The sequence below is a fragment of the Phyllopteryx taeniolatus genome, chromosome 14, assembly GCF_024500385.1.
Source record: "Phyllopteryx taeniolatus isolate TA_2022b chromosome 14, UOR_Ptae_1.2, whole genome shotgun sequence".
In the NCBI taxonomy this organism is placed as follows: Eukaryota; Metazoa; Chordata; class Actinopteri; order Syngnathiformes; family Syngnathidae; genus Phyllopteryx; species Phyllopteryx taeniolatus.
This window is the reverse complement of record NC_084515.1, coordinates 8,069,502-8,085,602: the sequence shown is the minus strand read 5'-3', so window position 1 is coordinate 8,085,602 and position 16,101 is coordinate 8,069,502. Positions and strand designations below refer to the sequence as shown.

Below are 16,101 nucleotides of genomic sequence, written 5' to 3'. Positions count from 1 at the left end.
TCTTTATCACGTCTATGCACTTTAATAATCACCTGCCATTATCAATGCCATCATTAAATGATTGTATAGCATAAACCCTTTTCTGATAAAAAATAAAAAAATAGTTAACGGTTAGTTGTTTAAGGTTTAATGTATTGTGCAGGTTTGAAAGTATTGGTTTGAGTGGAAGGGTTAAAGGTTAAAACCATTCAGCTTGGGATTGTTACAATGTTGTCCACGTGGCCACAACAACAGCTGGGCCTCAAAGCGGCAAAGGACAGAGGTGAAAGTTCAGAGGTTAGGTCTTTTTGACAAAGCCAATTATGACATCAGGTGTGTGAGTCCATGCTATATGTCAGCCCAGGTTTATTAAATGGTAACTTCGCACACAAAAAGAACACATTATAGCATCCTCAGGGAAGCACACACAGAAAAGAAAACAGTTGAAATAGATCAAAAGACAGTAGCATGCTGATTGGTTTTGATAAAACATTTGTTTGACTTTTAGGATGTGCTGCGCCAGTCGAATGTTGAGCAGCATTGTCCTTCAGGTGTGTTTCACATTCACACGTTCAGCAAAGACAAGAACAGAAAGTGCTGAGAGGAGATGTTTCATGAAGTGTGATGGTGGGGGACAAAACAAACAAAAAACATCCGAGAGTGGCATAGCGAGAAAAAACAGAAACAACACAAAACAGAAAATGCTGATAAAACTTTCCAGTAAAAATGACGCTCCTTGTAACTGATGGCGCATTTGTGATATGCCAGTTGTCACCTTTAAAGGGAGGACAAAGAGAGGGAGATTTTCTTTGTGTGAATGAGCTGCTCAGCTGTGCTCTCATCCACGCTGGTAACCATTGGCCAGACCAGCAGCTTTAAGCCCTCCCAGGTTACAAAAGTGAAGTTGATTGATGGCTCGGCTGCTCCAATCCCCTTTTTGGGTCCCTTTGCGGCATGTCGCTCGCTTACATGGGGCTTTATATCTCGGTGGTAGGAAGTGAAACAGACTGATATTGTGGCTGTATCACAATAACATTTAGTTTGGGTTGTATTCAAGGGGCTGAAAAATGAGAGCTGTCCAGCACTAATATCTGAAGAAAAGTCGGCTTTTAATTGGCTTTATACCAGGGATGTCCAAATGTTTTCCACTGAGGGCCGACATTCAACTTTTGTTACATTTTATGAATTGCAAAAGTGTGGTGGCACTGTGGGCGACTGGTTAAAGTCTCTGCCTCACAGTTCTGAGGACCGGGGTTCAATCCCCGGCCCCGCCAGCGTGAAGTTTGCATGTTCTCCCTGTGCCTGCGTGGGTTTTCTCCAGGCACTCCGGTTTCCCCCGGCATCCCAAAAACATGCTTGGTAGTTTAATTGACAACTCTAAATCGCCCATAGGTGTGAATGTGAGTTCGAATGGTTGTTTGTTTATATGTGCCCTGCGATTGGCTGGCAACCAGTTCAGGGTGTACCCCGCCTCCTGCCCGATGATAGCTGGGATAGGCTCCAGCACGCCCGCGACCCTAGTGAGGAGAAGCGGCTCAGAAAATGGATGGATGGATAAAAAAGTGTTATTTTTAAACATTTTAACTTTTTCTTGTAACCGCGTTTAATTTTGTTATTAAAATATGCGGCGAGCCAATAAAGAACATGCAACAGGCTGTAAATGAACACCCCTGCTTTAAACCAAACACAAAGTTCAGACATGGTAACTCTGAACGAAACATTCATAATATGAGCTTTAGAGCTTAGGCTCGCCATTTAAATTCATCCATCCATCCATTTTCAACACCGCTTATCCTGGTTAGGGTCGCAGGGCGCTGGAGCCTATCCCAGATGACCTCGGGCAAAAGGCTGACTACACCCTGAACTGGTCGCCAGTCAGTCGCAGGACAACCATTCACACTCACATGCCATCTAAATCCTCATTCGCTATTCACAATGACTCTAACGAATGACTAGTGAATTACAATCGAATTGTTACTCCTTGTACTATTCCAAAATAAAGACATTATTGTACAACGAATGAAAAATCCAATTTAATTATTTGAAAACGTATTTGAAGACTATCTATAGCCCCCTGGTTAAGTCCTGGTGGCAGTTTTGGGGGGGGTTGTATATATATATTTTTTTTTTACACCGGAAAAGACACAACACGTTTTGGCTGCCGTTTTTAGCAACCACTTTTCCCTCCGGAAAAGACTGTTGCCTAGAAATGCTTCTTTTTAGTTTAAAATAGCTTACTTTAACCATAGTCCCTCGCCGCATCGCAGCCGTGGTCTGTTTTGTGCCAAACTCAGTGCCGTAAAATGCGTAAATCCACGCTGGCTGGCAACATCTGCTTCTACTAAACCAGCTAAATTCACTTAGCTGCTAGTTAGCAACAGATAGCTCTCATCAATCATCTTACCATTGGTGGAGCCAGGCTGTGGCGGTGGGTTGTGCTTTTCTTTCCTTTATCTTGTGGCCCATTTAGTTAAATTTTTGTTGAGTTTGAGCCACTGTTTGTGATTCACTTGTAAAGTCCATCCGTCCTGCCATCCATTTTCTCCATCACATATCCTTTTCAGGGCCACAGGCAGTTGAAGCCAATCCAAGATTGGAGCGAAAAGCAGACTACACCCTGGACTGGTCGCCAGTCAGGCGAGTGAACCACTTTACCATCAGTGACTACTTTGAACACCAGAAAGAAAAAAAAAACATGAAATTCTGCACCTTGATGATTCTGCTACACTATATCTGGCTACACTGTAAGTTTACATAGCAGAGGATTTGCTCATTATGTTGTATGCACCAATCAATTTCTTATTGAGAGGGTTTTAAAAGGAATGGACGAAAAGTTGAAGGTGATACATTAACGTCCACTAAGTCAACTTGTGCCAGAGCAGAAAATTGAGTTGATACTTTAGGAACATTATCCTTTCAAGTACAGTGGAGCCCCATTATTTGCATGGAATAGCCCTGCCGTAATTAGCAAATACATTAATAATGGACACCACCCCAAAAGGGGTTTATAATTGGGGGTAGATGCCACAAGATGGCAGCAAAGCACTTAAAATTGAGATGATCATAAAGTATCAACACCATGCTTCCAGATTGTATACAATCATAAACCCATGTTATATAAACAACTATTTAGAAGATAAAATATTCAAAACAAATGAAGCACCTCACATGAGGCTCATTGATAGTCTTAGCATGCATACTAGCCTAAATAACACACTAGTACACTAATTGTCAAGTGAAAATGTGTACTAGCACTTTACACAAAAAGTTTTTAAATCATTAAACTCGAAGGGAAGTTAGGGAATACAGGCAAATTGTAACAGCAAAGTAGACTACAAGTTAAAAGTAGCTGCATTGAGAGAGAAGCAGAAACATACTTTCACTTTTACATTTGACTGCACAAGTTGCATTAATAGATGGCCGGGAAAAAAAAGTAGACATCTCAAACACAAGGTGGGAAAAAAAAACCTGTCAATAAATTAAACACTATCACCAGATGACACGTAAGTAATACTTTGTTTTCTTTGTCCTAGGGAAAAAAAAAAAAAATAACACAGAGTAGCCCAGATTTTTAGCGAGTAATGAGAGATCGGTAACAAAAAATCTGCAAATATGCGAATTTGCAAATGCAGATATTACCATCAGAGTATGTTCTTTTCATGGTTCTTTTCACAAAAAGCTCCTTTTCTCCACTTTTTCGGTCAGAAACGGGTGTTTTGGGTGAAACTGCTGATTACTAAAAAATGGAAAAAGGTAGAAACAAACTTTCTTTCTGGTGAAAAAAGAGTCTACTCTTTCTTTTGGTCGGTTCAGTGCGTATGTTGTCGCAGAACATAATATACTGTGGGTCTGAGTCAAAATGCTCTAAAACGGTTGGCAGTGAATGAGTTTAACCTAATTTTTGCGTAACTAATAATACCACAATGTCCTGTCTGTTGTTATATCAAAGCTTTTCATCCATCACACAATGATGTAAAGTACAAAGTGAAAGTGTACATGCAGAAACTATTTTAGAACTCTTTTCTCACACACGACACTGCTTTCTGTCCATCCTGTCATTTTTTGAGTGCACTCAGCTACATACACACACACACACACACATGTGCAAAAAGAATGAAAAATGCATGCTGTAAACTAGCAGGTTTTAGCATCACTCTTCCTCACTATTTTCTTCAGCATCCAACACACACACACACACACACACACGAAATCCCCTCACCACCTCCTGCTCCGGAACATGCGGCCGCCTTGTTAACCTCGTCCTGCTTTATGGCACTGACACCCAGCTGGTGGTGGGTGCACTAACAAGGCCAAGGAAGGGGGGAAGAAAAGACTCCTCCAAGGGAGCGAGGAATAGAGGAAGGGGTCGGCTGTATTCGGACAAGAGGGGCTCTCGGGTTATCACACAATGCGGCTCGTTTGTCAAGGTGACCCAAACTGCTCACGGATACATGCAAGTGTTGAGACTTTGGATATGTTCATCACTGCAGGATTTTATTCCATAGTGGCATTATTTTTTTTTAAAGCAGTGATTTCCAACTAGTGTGCCGTGACAGATCATCAGGAATTTATCCAATTTCTCGAAAATGGTCCGAAATTCATTTATTTATTAAAAAATTATGTACAGTTCTGCCTTAATTTGAGTGTAATTCTGTAACCATGCTTGTCACTCAAAACACTCGTATCGCAATTCAACTTTCTGCATTGAAATGAATAGAAATGCCATTAGTACGTTCCAGCCTCACCCTGAAAAAAAAGTGTTCTAATAATAAAAATAGCACTATACAGTAATGTGCAATAAAACAAAAAGTAATAACATGCTTGAATTGAATGTAAAGAGACAGTTTGTGAGTCATGATTAATTCATTGTGCAACTCCTGGTGTGTGCGTCTTGGCCACCAGGAGGCAGTATAATACAGCCATACGGAGATACACGAAGAAGATAGTCACAACTGCATAAAGCTGCAGTTATTAAAGTTATTTGTTATTTGCAAATTTTAAAATAATTGCCTGTGAGTATTGTTATAATGTCTCTCTACATGTGTTGCTGGTGCTGTATAGTTTGTGTTCAAACATCCGTTGCTTGTGTTTTAACTACCCAAAATCAATGTTAGTTCCGTTAGCCATCTATGGTGTTTCGCTTTGTAAGTTATTATTGAGCTAGCATACCTTACAAGGGCAAACTCTGTGGTTGTTTTACCGTAAATACACAATGTCAATGTTTTATAGTTTGACAGGAAATGTCAGCTGTGAGTGGCAACAAATATCTTGAATCTTCTTGAACAATTGTTCACTATCTGCCAAATTGCTTCTTGTTGTGAAGTAAGTTGAGCCTGCGCACTCGTATTTCTTTTTTTTTTTTTTTTTTTCTTTCTTTTTTTTTTTTTGCTTGCAAGTCGAAGCAAAAAAATCAGCCGAGCGACAGCTGGTAACTCGAAAAACTCGTAAATCGGGTCAAGGTACCACTGCATCTTTGTGCATCTATCTATGCCAGCGACGTATAGTGACACGCAGAACAATGATGTTCTCTTTGCCTACCCAGAAAGGTTTGTAATTGCCTAGATACCACAAGATGGCGGCAAAGCACTTTTTAAAAAAATGTATACAAAGCTATGCCCTGACAAAATGACGCGCTTTCCCTCAGTTCAGTATTGTTGCTTGACACCGAGATGACACCAGATGGCACCATTTTTATGCTATATTAGCAAATAGATGGGTTTTTCAGTGAATAACGGCAGATAGTTTCGCCCCCCCCCCAAAAAAAAAAAAAAGAAATTCTGCAAATCTAAATTTGTGATTGTCAAACACATCTACTATGCGTTCACTTTCTGTGAAATTCCTCTGGGGTTGTTGTGTGCCATGAGATTTTGTTCTAATGTAAAATATGTGTCTTGGCTCCCAAAAGGTTGGGGAAACAGTTTTTAACACACATTGTGAGCAGCGCAGCAGCCAATGGGCACGCAGGTTGTAAGGCGTCCTTGGATGTCATGTGCAGGTGACATAAGAACACACAATAGATTTCACTAACACCTGTCCATGTCAATAACGACACAGCGCTCCAACCTTTTAGATTCGGGAAGGTTTGCCCAGTGAAAACTTGGCAAAATGAAAGGTTAAAAGCACACAGCCGCACACACACAAACGAGAGTTGATGTTTTATGCATACCCCTATGCATTAGTCGTAAATTTCACTTCGTATTAAACCGCTTTGATTTAGCATTTAAAAATACAGAGCACTGTTTTGTCCTCATTGAAACCATCACTTTGGTGATATTATTACATGCAAGCAAGACCACACGTGCGGCTCGTTTTTCACCTTTTTTACAATGCAACTCACACTTAAATGCTTCTCAGTGATGCACGACGCAACGCTTGTAACAGTAAATTCCACGAGGAATAACGATCGCTTTTACACTCACCTCGAAGCGACGAAGCAGAGATGCAATCCGCTGGAATGTGCGCGGAGGGGAGAAGAGGAAGAAGAAGAAGAAGAAGAAGAAGGAGAAAAAAAAGCTTTTGCAGGTGCAGCACAAGCTCGACGGAGCGGGCGTGAAGCAGGACTTTGCAGCACTTTGCGGTAAGCCTGACTTCAGCGGGTGGCCGAGGATGGGCGCCTCAGCCTCCGGCTCCCGGGATGTGATGGGTGCGAGCTGGCTGGTCACCTTTGGGTGCTCCAGAGAGAAGCCAGATCAGTTTGAAACAAAGACAGTTGACAGGCAGGAAGGCAGACGGCTCCAGCGCCCCCATTCAAAGAGAGAGGGTGGTGGTGTAGGTGGAAGGGGGAGGGTGGCTGGTTGGGAAAAAAAAAAGAGAGGGGGGGGTGTTTATATGACCATAATCCGACATAAACCTTTAAAGGTTGAGCCAGTGTCTGTGAATTAAATCACAATGTCAGTCTGACAACCAGCTTAACCTCATCACATCTTCCTCATGCTCCCGCTCTCATACTGGAGTTTTAACACCAAATGACAAAAAAATAAGACAAGTCTCTATCCAACCAGTATTGAAATCAGAAGACGTGTGTATGTACTACTAGAACCAAAATGGCATCACAACTCGCAGACTGCTATGGGAACATGAGTCTGCTTACTTACTTCAGTTTTCACGACGGGAAGGAGTAGACAACTTCAATAAGCACGAGGATCATGCCTATCATAACCTTTACATTTTATTATTTTTTTCTTTGCGTTGTCTTCCAAAATTCTCTACCTTCCTTCCATTCTCCTGCCGGTCGGTCTTTTGGAATACAATACCAGTCAAAAGTTTTAAAACACCCCTATTTTTCCTCCTCCCCCCCCCCCCCTTTTTTTTTATGAAAGTTAATTATTTCAAGTCCAAATAGTACAACAGTAAGTGGTGAACTGCAAGAAGTAGGGTTACCCAAAACTGAAAAATAATGTACATTTTAGAATTATACATGCGTATAGGCACAGTCTCCAGACTTAAACCCCATCAAGCTGGTTTGGGACAAACTTGACAGAAAAGTGAAAGCAAGTCAAACTACAAGAGCCACATTATGGGAACTTCTGCAATATAGTCAGGAAGAATTTACTGCACATTATTTGATTTCCATTGTAGAAAGAATGCCATGAGTGTGTTCAGCTGTTTCATCTACCAAAAGGTGGCTACTTAATGAGTCCAAACTTCAGAATATATTTTGCTTCATAAATTGATTTCTCTTGTAACTTAAATTTTTTATTTGTTGTGTGCTTTCATTTCGTAATACAATGAGACATTGAATTGTATGACTATATATATATATATATATATATATATATATATTTAATGGAAAAATTGGGGTGTTCTAAAAATTATGACTGGTAGTGCACGGTTCGCAAAAAGCCAAAGAAAAAAACAAAACACAAGGCCAGCAATATTGTTTCATTGCACTATTTGTGAGTGAGTAATGCAATTTATGTGGGTATATTTTGAGAAATGCACTTTGTTACTGTACAGATGCCAATAATGTAATTTATGTACTTTATGTACATATGTGTATACAGTTTGCTGCTCCTGATCTCTTTTAACTTAACCTCTATACTCTTTTCCTATTTTGTTTCTTATCTGCCTAAGGGACTGCAGTTGGAAATTAGCTACAAAGCTATATTGTGGCAGAGAGCTTCTCTACTCTCATAGTTGATAGTCTTCTTTACATGGTCCCTGACTAAAATGAGGAAAATCATTTAAAGGCCCAAAATAATCTAGAGATGCTCCCTGATGGAGGTCATGCAACACAGCCGTTTGATGTCTGAAAAAGCAGTGGTGGTCCTAGTTTGAATGGCACCCTGTGCGAGACCTCCCTTTGGTTCCCCCTCACTACCAATTTCATAAGTTATTTCATAATGCCAATAGAAAATCGATTAATGTACCTGTTTTGGAGGGAAATGTCCCCCTGTGCAGCCATATATATTGCACATACCAGAAACTGACACTGCTTTAGAGGTGTATCACTACACTGTTTTTGTCACTTTACTGTTTCAATAAAAAAAAAAGTAATTGTAAATAACCCTAATTTTATTACTGTATTTTTTTTTATCTCTACCTGTGTACAGTTTTACCCTGCACTGTTATAAAAAATTTATTTCCCCTCTGGTGAGCAATAAAGTCTAAATAATAAGTAAAAAATATATATATATATATGTATTCGCATGTTATTTTGCCTGAAATTTGTAGTTGAATTTCAAATTTTATTATCTCAGCATCCATTTCAGTGCATTAACTCAATATTATGAGGGCAGAAACAGCAAATGTGTGTTTAATGCAGGTAATTGCTCACAACACATGTGCAGTCGTGAAAGAAAGCGAGTAGGAGCGTGCGTTATTTGTTCCAGTGTTGATCTCCAGGCTGTTGCTAGGTGCTCGGCATGGTTTTGAATAATGCATCTTCCCTCATCTCACGGAGGCAGGTTTTTGGAGTCCTAATAGTGCCAATGATCGCTAAGCTGAGATGTGCATTGCAAAAAAAAAAAAAGAGAGAGAGAGAGAAAAAAGGGCTGCAGGTAATTGCCCCACTTGAAGTTAATTTCGAGTCCATATTGGGAAATCTCATTAAAAGGCTTTGTGCAGCCCAAACTAGGAGTGCATCACTTTTTCTTGTGATACTGTCTAATACTGTAGGTTGGACACAATCCATTATGGAAAAGTGCTCCCATTTTGCAACAAATTTCCCCTTCATAAATAATGGAAACAACATCAGTCTGTTTCATGGTCAAACTGTAAAACAAATCTATCTGTCTATCTAAAATCTGTGTAGGCATTTATAAAGTAACATTTTTATATTTGGCAGTCACTGATAGTGGAGTGGTTCACTGACCTACATGCATCGGTTCACTTCCTACTCAGTGACAGTATGAATCATGAGTGTGAATGGTTACCTGTCTCTTTATGTGTCCTGTGATAGACTGGCGACCAGTCCAGGGTGAAGTCTGCCTTTTGTCTGCCCATAGTCAGCTAGAAAGGCTCCAGGTCCGCATGACCCTGAAAATAGGAAATAGATGGATGAGTGGCATTTTCACATTTAAGTCATTCAGGTGTAAAATTAAGATAGCCAACATTAGCATTAAAAAACTAGAACAGTCAATTTTAAAAACAAAATAATTATTACTTTCCCTGCTAACTAATTACATTTATGAAGTAGTAATTCAATTGCTAATTAAATTACTCTGGAGAAAGTAATTTAACAATAACATATCACATTTTAAAGTAATTTGCCAAACACTGTCCATATATTAAAAGGAACATCCACTAGCTTAATGTAAACGAATAGCAAAAACCCATAGACAGGCTAACTGAAATTAGCATAGTTGTTGCGATAATTATAAACCTTCAAACAACTGCTACTTTGACACACATGAAGCTGCATCACATGCCACAAAAGAGAATTAAGCATTATACGCAAACAGTACACAGTGGTACCTTGACTTACAAGTTTCATTCATTCCGCGATCATGCTCTTAACTTAAACCACTTGTAACCTTTGTAATGAAATGGAAATGCCATTAATCATTACAGCCACCCCCCCACCCCCACAAAAAAAAACTTTTTTACAGGTTTTTAATCAAGGGGAAAATAGCACTATACTGTAAAATATGAATATAAAAACAGTAAAAAAAAAAAAAAGAAAACAAAAAGAATGTAATCAAGTCTCACATACAAACACACATACTGTTGTACATTTGTGTGTTGTGCCTTTAAATTGTATACCTAGTGAGTGCCCCGTAGCTCTTCTTGTAACTCTCCTCTCTCTCTCTCTCTCTCTCTCTCTCTCTCTCTCTGTCTGTCCTCTCTCTCTCCCCTGCTCCGACAGCTGGTAGTAAAGAAAGCTTACCTAACCAGCGAGAGCTCAGCAGACGCCACACACAGTTTCCATGGTTTCGTAATAGCATAATCACCTTCACACTTTACTTTCTTGGGAGCCAAACTGAGGACAACATTTGCAGCAAAAACTACTCATATTTTGACTAGAGAGACCTTGAAGATCACTCGTTCGTCATTGCAATGCAATAAAGTCGAGGTACCACTCTATTTAAACACCACAATGTTCAAGGAAACCATGCAGTACAGCATTACTCACAGGCGTATATATTTTCTCTGCTTTGTGCGAATGACGACTATTACAGGAGCTTAGTAGGACACCTTCCTTGATATAATGTGGCACAACATGGTACTACACTGAAGGTGCTAAACTCAAAAAGCGGCCTTGCCTGTATACTGTAAAATCCCATAAAACACGATTGCTAAAAAAATCTGCTGTATCTGTATTGGTGGTGCCACAAATGAACTGCGATATAGCGAGGCTTTACTGTAAAGTGTGGTTTTTCCTCTTACTGTGAATGCCTCGTCGTTCAATTAGTGTGTTTTGTGCAATGGTATATAAGCTAAACGTATGCAAATTACAAGCTGCTGGTTCACACAGACAATTCAAATAAAGAGCAGCAACACCTTGGCATCCACTTGTGTGTTAATTCCACAAGCAAACACATTTTCAGGCAACTTTCGTGATGGGGAACCCCATCAGCGCAGCAAGAGTTGACGGCTAAAACAGTCAAACAGAGCAACGGGGGAACACGACACTTATTGCATTGCTGATTCTGTCTGAACACAACAGGAGGCACAGAAAGAGATCCACTAAACACAACTGAGACTGCAAATGTCTAAGATCAGTGAACATGTTAAACAATGCATTCTCACGAGAATTTAGGAGGAAACAGTATGTGAAGTCAAGAACTACAACAGACAAACTACATACTACAACAGATTTAAACGTTGCTGTTGTCCTGCAACTTGAATGTCACAATGCAAGCACTGTGCACATGATGCGATACTCGAAAAAAACACTCCACTCCAAACAAACCATGAATATTTCACATTGAAAACATTATTTTCTCCCACAAAGAGGCTGCATTTTGCTACAATATCAAAGTTGTTGGGGTATATTATTTTGTATTGTCAAAACAGTCCACAGGAACTTGCCAGAAATGGTCACAATGCTGTAATATGTGTGCCAGGCATTTAAATAAATGGGCCCCAAATGTCTGCTAGTCATTTGAAATGTTTTTTTTTTTTTTAGTTCTTTCAACAAAAAATCAACAAAAAATTACCGTTTATCGCCGGTAATACATTCCAGACACACCCGCAATAGGTGAAAATCTGTGATACGGAGAAATCATATTTTTAAAAAAGGTTTCTGATTTTACACCCCCCCCCCCACACACACACACACACATGCTTTAAGCACATTTAAACTATTTAAACTACTAAACTAGGTCATTTAGGTCATCTAATATTTAAACTATTTAACGATTTCACTTTTGAACACATTGCAGATGCATTTGAACACACAAATTGGAAGCATAAAATGCATAGAGAATGCTTCACGTACTGTGGTATTGCATGTGAGTGTGGGTGTGAGCTGTGGCCGACAGCAGCTTCTGCGTAAGCATGCTTATTGTGTTTATGTGTTTCACTGTTCTCCCGGCGTTAAATAAACAATAAAAATAATCTGCATTATAGCAGGGGTGCAAATTATTTTATTCAGTTCAATCATAAATATTTTAAGTTACATTTTGTATAATTTATCACAAATAACGTAAACATTTATGGTGTCTCTTTGAAATTAGTAGAACAGATGATTGGCAAATATAGCAGGAATTGTTGAAATCGTGATACATGCATGAAATTTGGGATGTTTCCTCTTCAGGTTAAACGTGCATGTTTTTGGAATGTAGAAGGAAGCTGGAATACCTGGAGAGAGAAAAAAACATGCAAATTTGATACAGGAAGGCCTAAGCCGAAATTCGAACCCAGGACCTCTCGACTGTGAGGCAGACGTGCTAACCACTATGCACCATGCTGCTTGTTTCTGAGAAGCCTCCTAAAATTACTGCAACCCTTTTAAATAGATTCAAAGTTTTTTTAGATCACTGCCACAACTGAGCTGCTGATAAATTGATAAAACATATCATAAATTATGAATGTTGAACATAAGCAAACATCCGAGCCGGTTGATGCTCAAAAGTGGTAGAATACATTTTGTATTACACGTTTGCCCGAGTGTTGAAATATAGCAGACTGTCCTTATTTAACAACACGTACACGCGCACACACATGAAGGAGACTTGACTTATTGTTGAAGCACTGTGACTTTTTAAAAATGTCAATCATTTTCCACCAGGGGAGCAGCCGTCCAAACGCAAGACTTGAGAGGAGCGTGATTATGACACGAAAAACTGCTCCATCATCTTAACAGCGCTGCCAGGAAAGACACAGCGCCCACAGCGGGAACAAAGAGCATAATGATGTTTTTAGTAGAATAATAAATTCTCCATCTCGGGCGTCTGCACGCGCTTGTTATTGTCCGGAAAGTCTCATTCTACACGGTTTGTTTTTACTGGTGGTGTTAATGTGAGGAGATCAAACGAGCTCGTAAGTAAACCACATAAAATGGAGTTTGTCTGGGAGACAGAGCAGGACAGTAATGGAGGAAGCGAAGTAGACTTGGTGGGAACTGCCGCTAACCACGAGTAATATTGTCCAAACACAGGCCGGCTGTGGATGAGATTCCACTTCTTTACTACTGCACAGTGAACCCACGCTTGTCATGGGATGATACATTCCAAGATGCACCCGCAATAGGTGACAATTTGCCATTTAGAGTTCATATAAACAAAACATTTTTAAATAGCTGTGCCCCCCCCCACTGCCCCCTTTCCAGCTCCCCCCCCCCCCCCCCCACACACACACACACATGCTTCACGCATATTTAAGCTATTTAACACGCAATAATACACGTATTCCTTAGCACCTGTTCTCACTCTGTCGCTGTCAAGAAATGGCAGACAATCATATAACATCACTTTAGGGAATTGAAAAGAAGACTCACTCGCACAGTTCTCCAAACAAGAGTCAAAGCGTGCTTGCTTCAATCTGTTTATTTTTCACTTCTAGTTGATGTTTACTGTAAAACTGACATGTAAAACAAAATAGAATTAAACATTGTATAAATTGGAACCCCACATATGCACGGCTCAGAATTTGCAGATTCACCCATTCACAGATTTTGGATGGAACCTAACCCTTGTTATTTGCGTTTGGGGTTTTTTTCACAGTTGCTCACTTGTTCACGGAAAGCCCCGCTTTTAAGTGTTTGCAGATCCCTGACTTATTCACATTTTCTTTTTCAATACCGTCAATAATTTGTGGATTGCTCCTATTGTTAGTCCAGCTTGGTTCGTATGCCGCACATGTATTTACACATTAAAATGTTCAACCAAACCATATAATTTCCTCTAATGAGTCCTCTATCTTAATGCTAATATATAATGTGAAATGCCATAGACAGGCTAATGGAAATTAGCATACAGAATAAGGAAATAAGCATGGAAGTTGCATTCATTAAAAGTGCTGCTCAGTGCTGCTGCTCGGCATGTTGTGACACATTGCGCAACTTGCCTGTATACTATGTAATAACATTTCAAATACGATCACTTAAAAATCTGCAATAAAGCAGGGGAAAACTCTATGTGAAGGTTGATCTGCAACTGGACCTGTGAAAATGGCCAAAAATGAGCTGCATGACTGTTTCCAACATTTGGTTCATCCAAAATGGCAACAACAAAAAACTGCAAACATGAAATGCAACAGCCGGTGTATTGTCAAAATGTGTCAACCATCAAGGGTGCGTTCATGTCTCCAGTTCACTTCCTCTGCTCCAAAGGAGTTGATGGGTTTGTAAATTCAGTCTGTTCGCATCCTGTTTGTTTTTTTATGACACTCACAACATACTCTAACTCTTCTCTAAAGTGGGATTTAAACAGCAGGTTAGCATGAGCATTTGCGTTTACTGAACCCAGAACAACCCATATGTTCCCACGCACAACTACCCAAGTTTCACCGTCGGGCAGCGGAAACACTGAAGCAAAACGATTATAAATAAATAATGCAATTATTAAACATTAATTCGCAGAGAAGGACTTTTATATCCCATTAGTTACATTGTGAATAAGCTTGGCATCACCCCACTGGCCCGTCTTTGAAATTATTTGAATTATTTAATGGTCTATATGCACCTGTGATGTAACATATTTACACTATATTTAAGGGTCTAAGGCAGTGGCTCTCAAACATTTTACACCAAGTACTATCTAAAAAAATATTTAGCTCTCCAAGTACTACCATCATGATCACTATAAAAATACAGTAGCGTAGTAGGCCGAATTGTTATTATTATTTGTATTTTTTTTAAACGACTTTGGAGAGGGCGGCACGGTGGACGACTGGTTAGAGCGTCTGCCTCACAGTTTTGAGGACCGGGGTTTCTTTCCCCGGCCCCACCTGTGTGGAGTTTGCATGTTCTCCCCGTGCCCGCGTGGGTTTTCTCCGGGCACTCCGGTTTCCTCCCACATCCCAAAAACATGCGTGGTAGGTTGATTGAAGACTCTGAATTGCCCGTAGGTGTGAATGTGAGTGCGAAAATGGTTGTTTGTTCCTATGTGCCCTGCGATAGGCTGGCAACCAGTTCAGGGTGTACCCCGCCTCCTGCCCGTTGATTGCTGTGATAGGCTCCAGCACTCCCGCGACCCTTGTGAGGATAAGCGGCACAGAAAATGGATGGATGGATGAATGGACTTTGGAGAGTGTGAACATTAACACTGTGCTTAAATTTAGGCAAATAAATACATAAATAAATAATAATTTAATTAAAATTTATTGTACATAAGAGTTCAATAAAAATGTAACATAGCAATGATTACAACCAGTTTTTAAAGATTAAATTCAAATGTATCGAACTTGTGCCCTTTGTTTTGTGATGGTAGTTTTTTTTAAATGAAGTTGAGTTGAGTTAAAACTTAAATACAACTGAATTGTATTAAGGCAGTGATTGTTTCATCTATCATTAGAGTGAAGCACAAGTGGTACACCTACCACACTTTCAGAATCACTGGTCAACTCTACGCACTTCCCATATTTACATCATATTTAATCGCCTCTCATTTCTCTGTGGTTGTGATTCACTGTGAGTGCTCATTATTCACCATGGGTAGATGCACCTTTGTAAATGTCACTGAAACGAACAGCATACAGTATTTCGATGATTGTAGGTTCACATTGATGACCCTGGTATATCCGATCTGTCCATTTACCGTGCAGTAGCGTTATCGTCAGTGTTGGACGCAAACCTCCTACGTCTAAATTTGGTCAAGTTCATATTTTTCAGAAATATATACTATTGGTCAGTCCCCACGTGGTTCTGGTATCTTAACAAATTATTTACCAATATAAAGTGTTGACAATGGTTTTCTCTCTTTGATGCTGCAACATTAAGGAGATGTGAGGATTCCACCCGATGTCAGATGTCAGAAGCTCGTTTTTATCAACATCTCAATTTCAATTCCACCACCCTTAGATCATTTAATGTACAAGGTAGCTTAACAAATTCAGAGCTAAAAAAATGTTTTGGCGGCAACGTACAAAAACACAGAATTCCTGAGGCGCAGACTTGCTGAAATGTTAAAATCACATCGTTGTGAAAAGTCTGTGTTCCCTAAAGCCACGTTCTTCCTTTTTGTAGCCTTCAAGAGTAAGGCTGATGACACAGCATTTGACAGCAACAGAGCTTTATCG

At 39.8% G+C, this 16,101-nt stretch overlaps 1 protein-coding gene across 2 annotated transcripts in view; it reads right to left on the bottom strand.

The window, feature by feature from the left end:
• LOC133488531 (neurocan core protein-like) overlaps positions 1 to 6,730 on the bottom strand; it is a 60,229-nt gene extending 53,499 nt beyond the window's left edge. For both annotated transcript variants that reach the window (XM_061796483.1, XM_061796484.1), the window contains exon 1: positions 6,399 to 6,730. The gene's annotated coding sequence lies outside the window, so the exon portion shown is untranslated. The remainder of the gene's footprint in view (positions 1 to 6,398) is intronic.
• Positions 6,731 to 16,101: the final 9,371 nt, after the last annotated feature.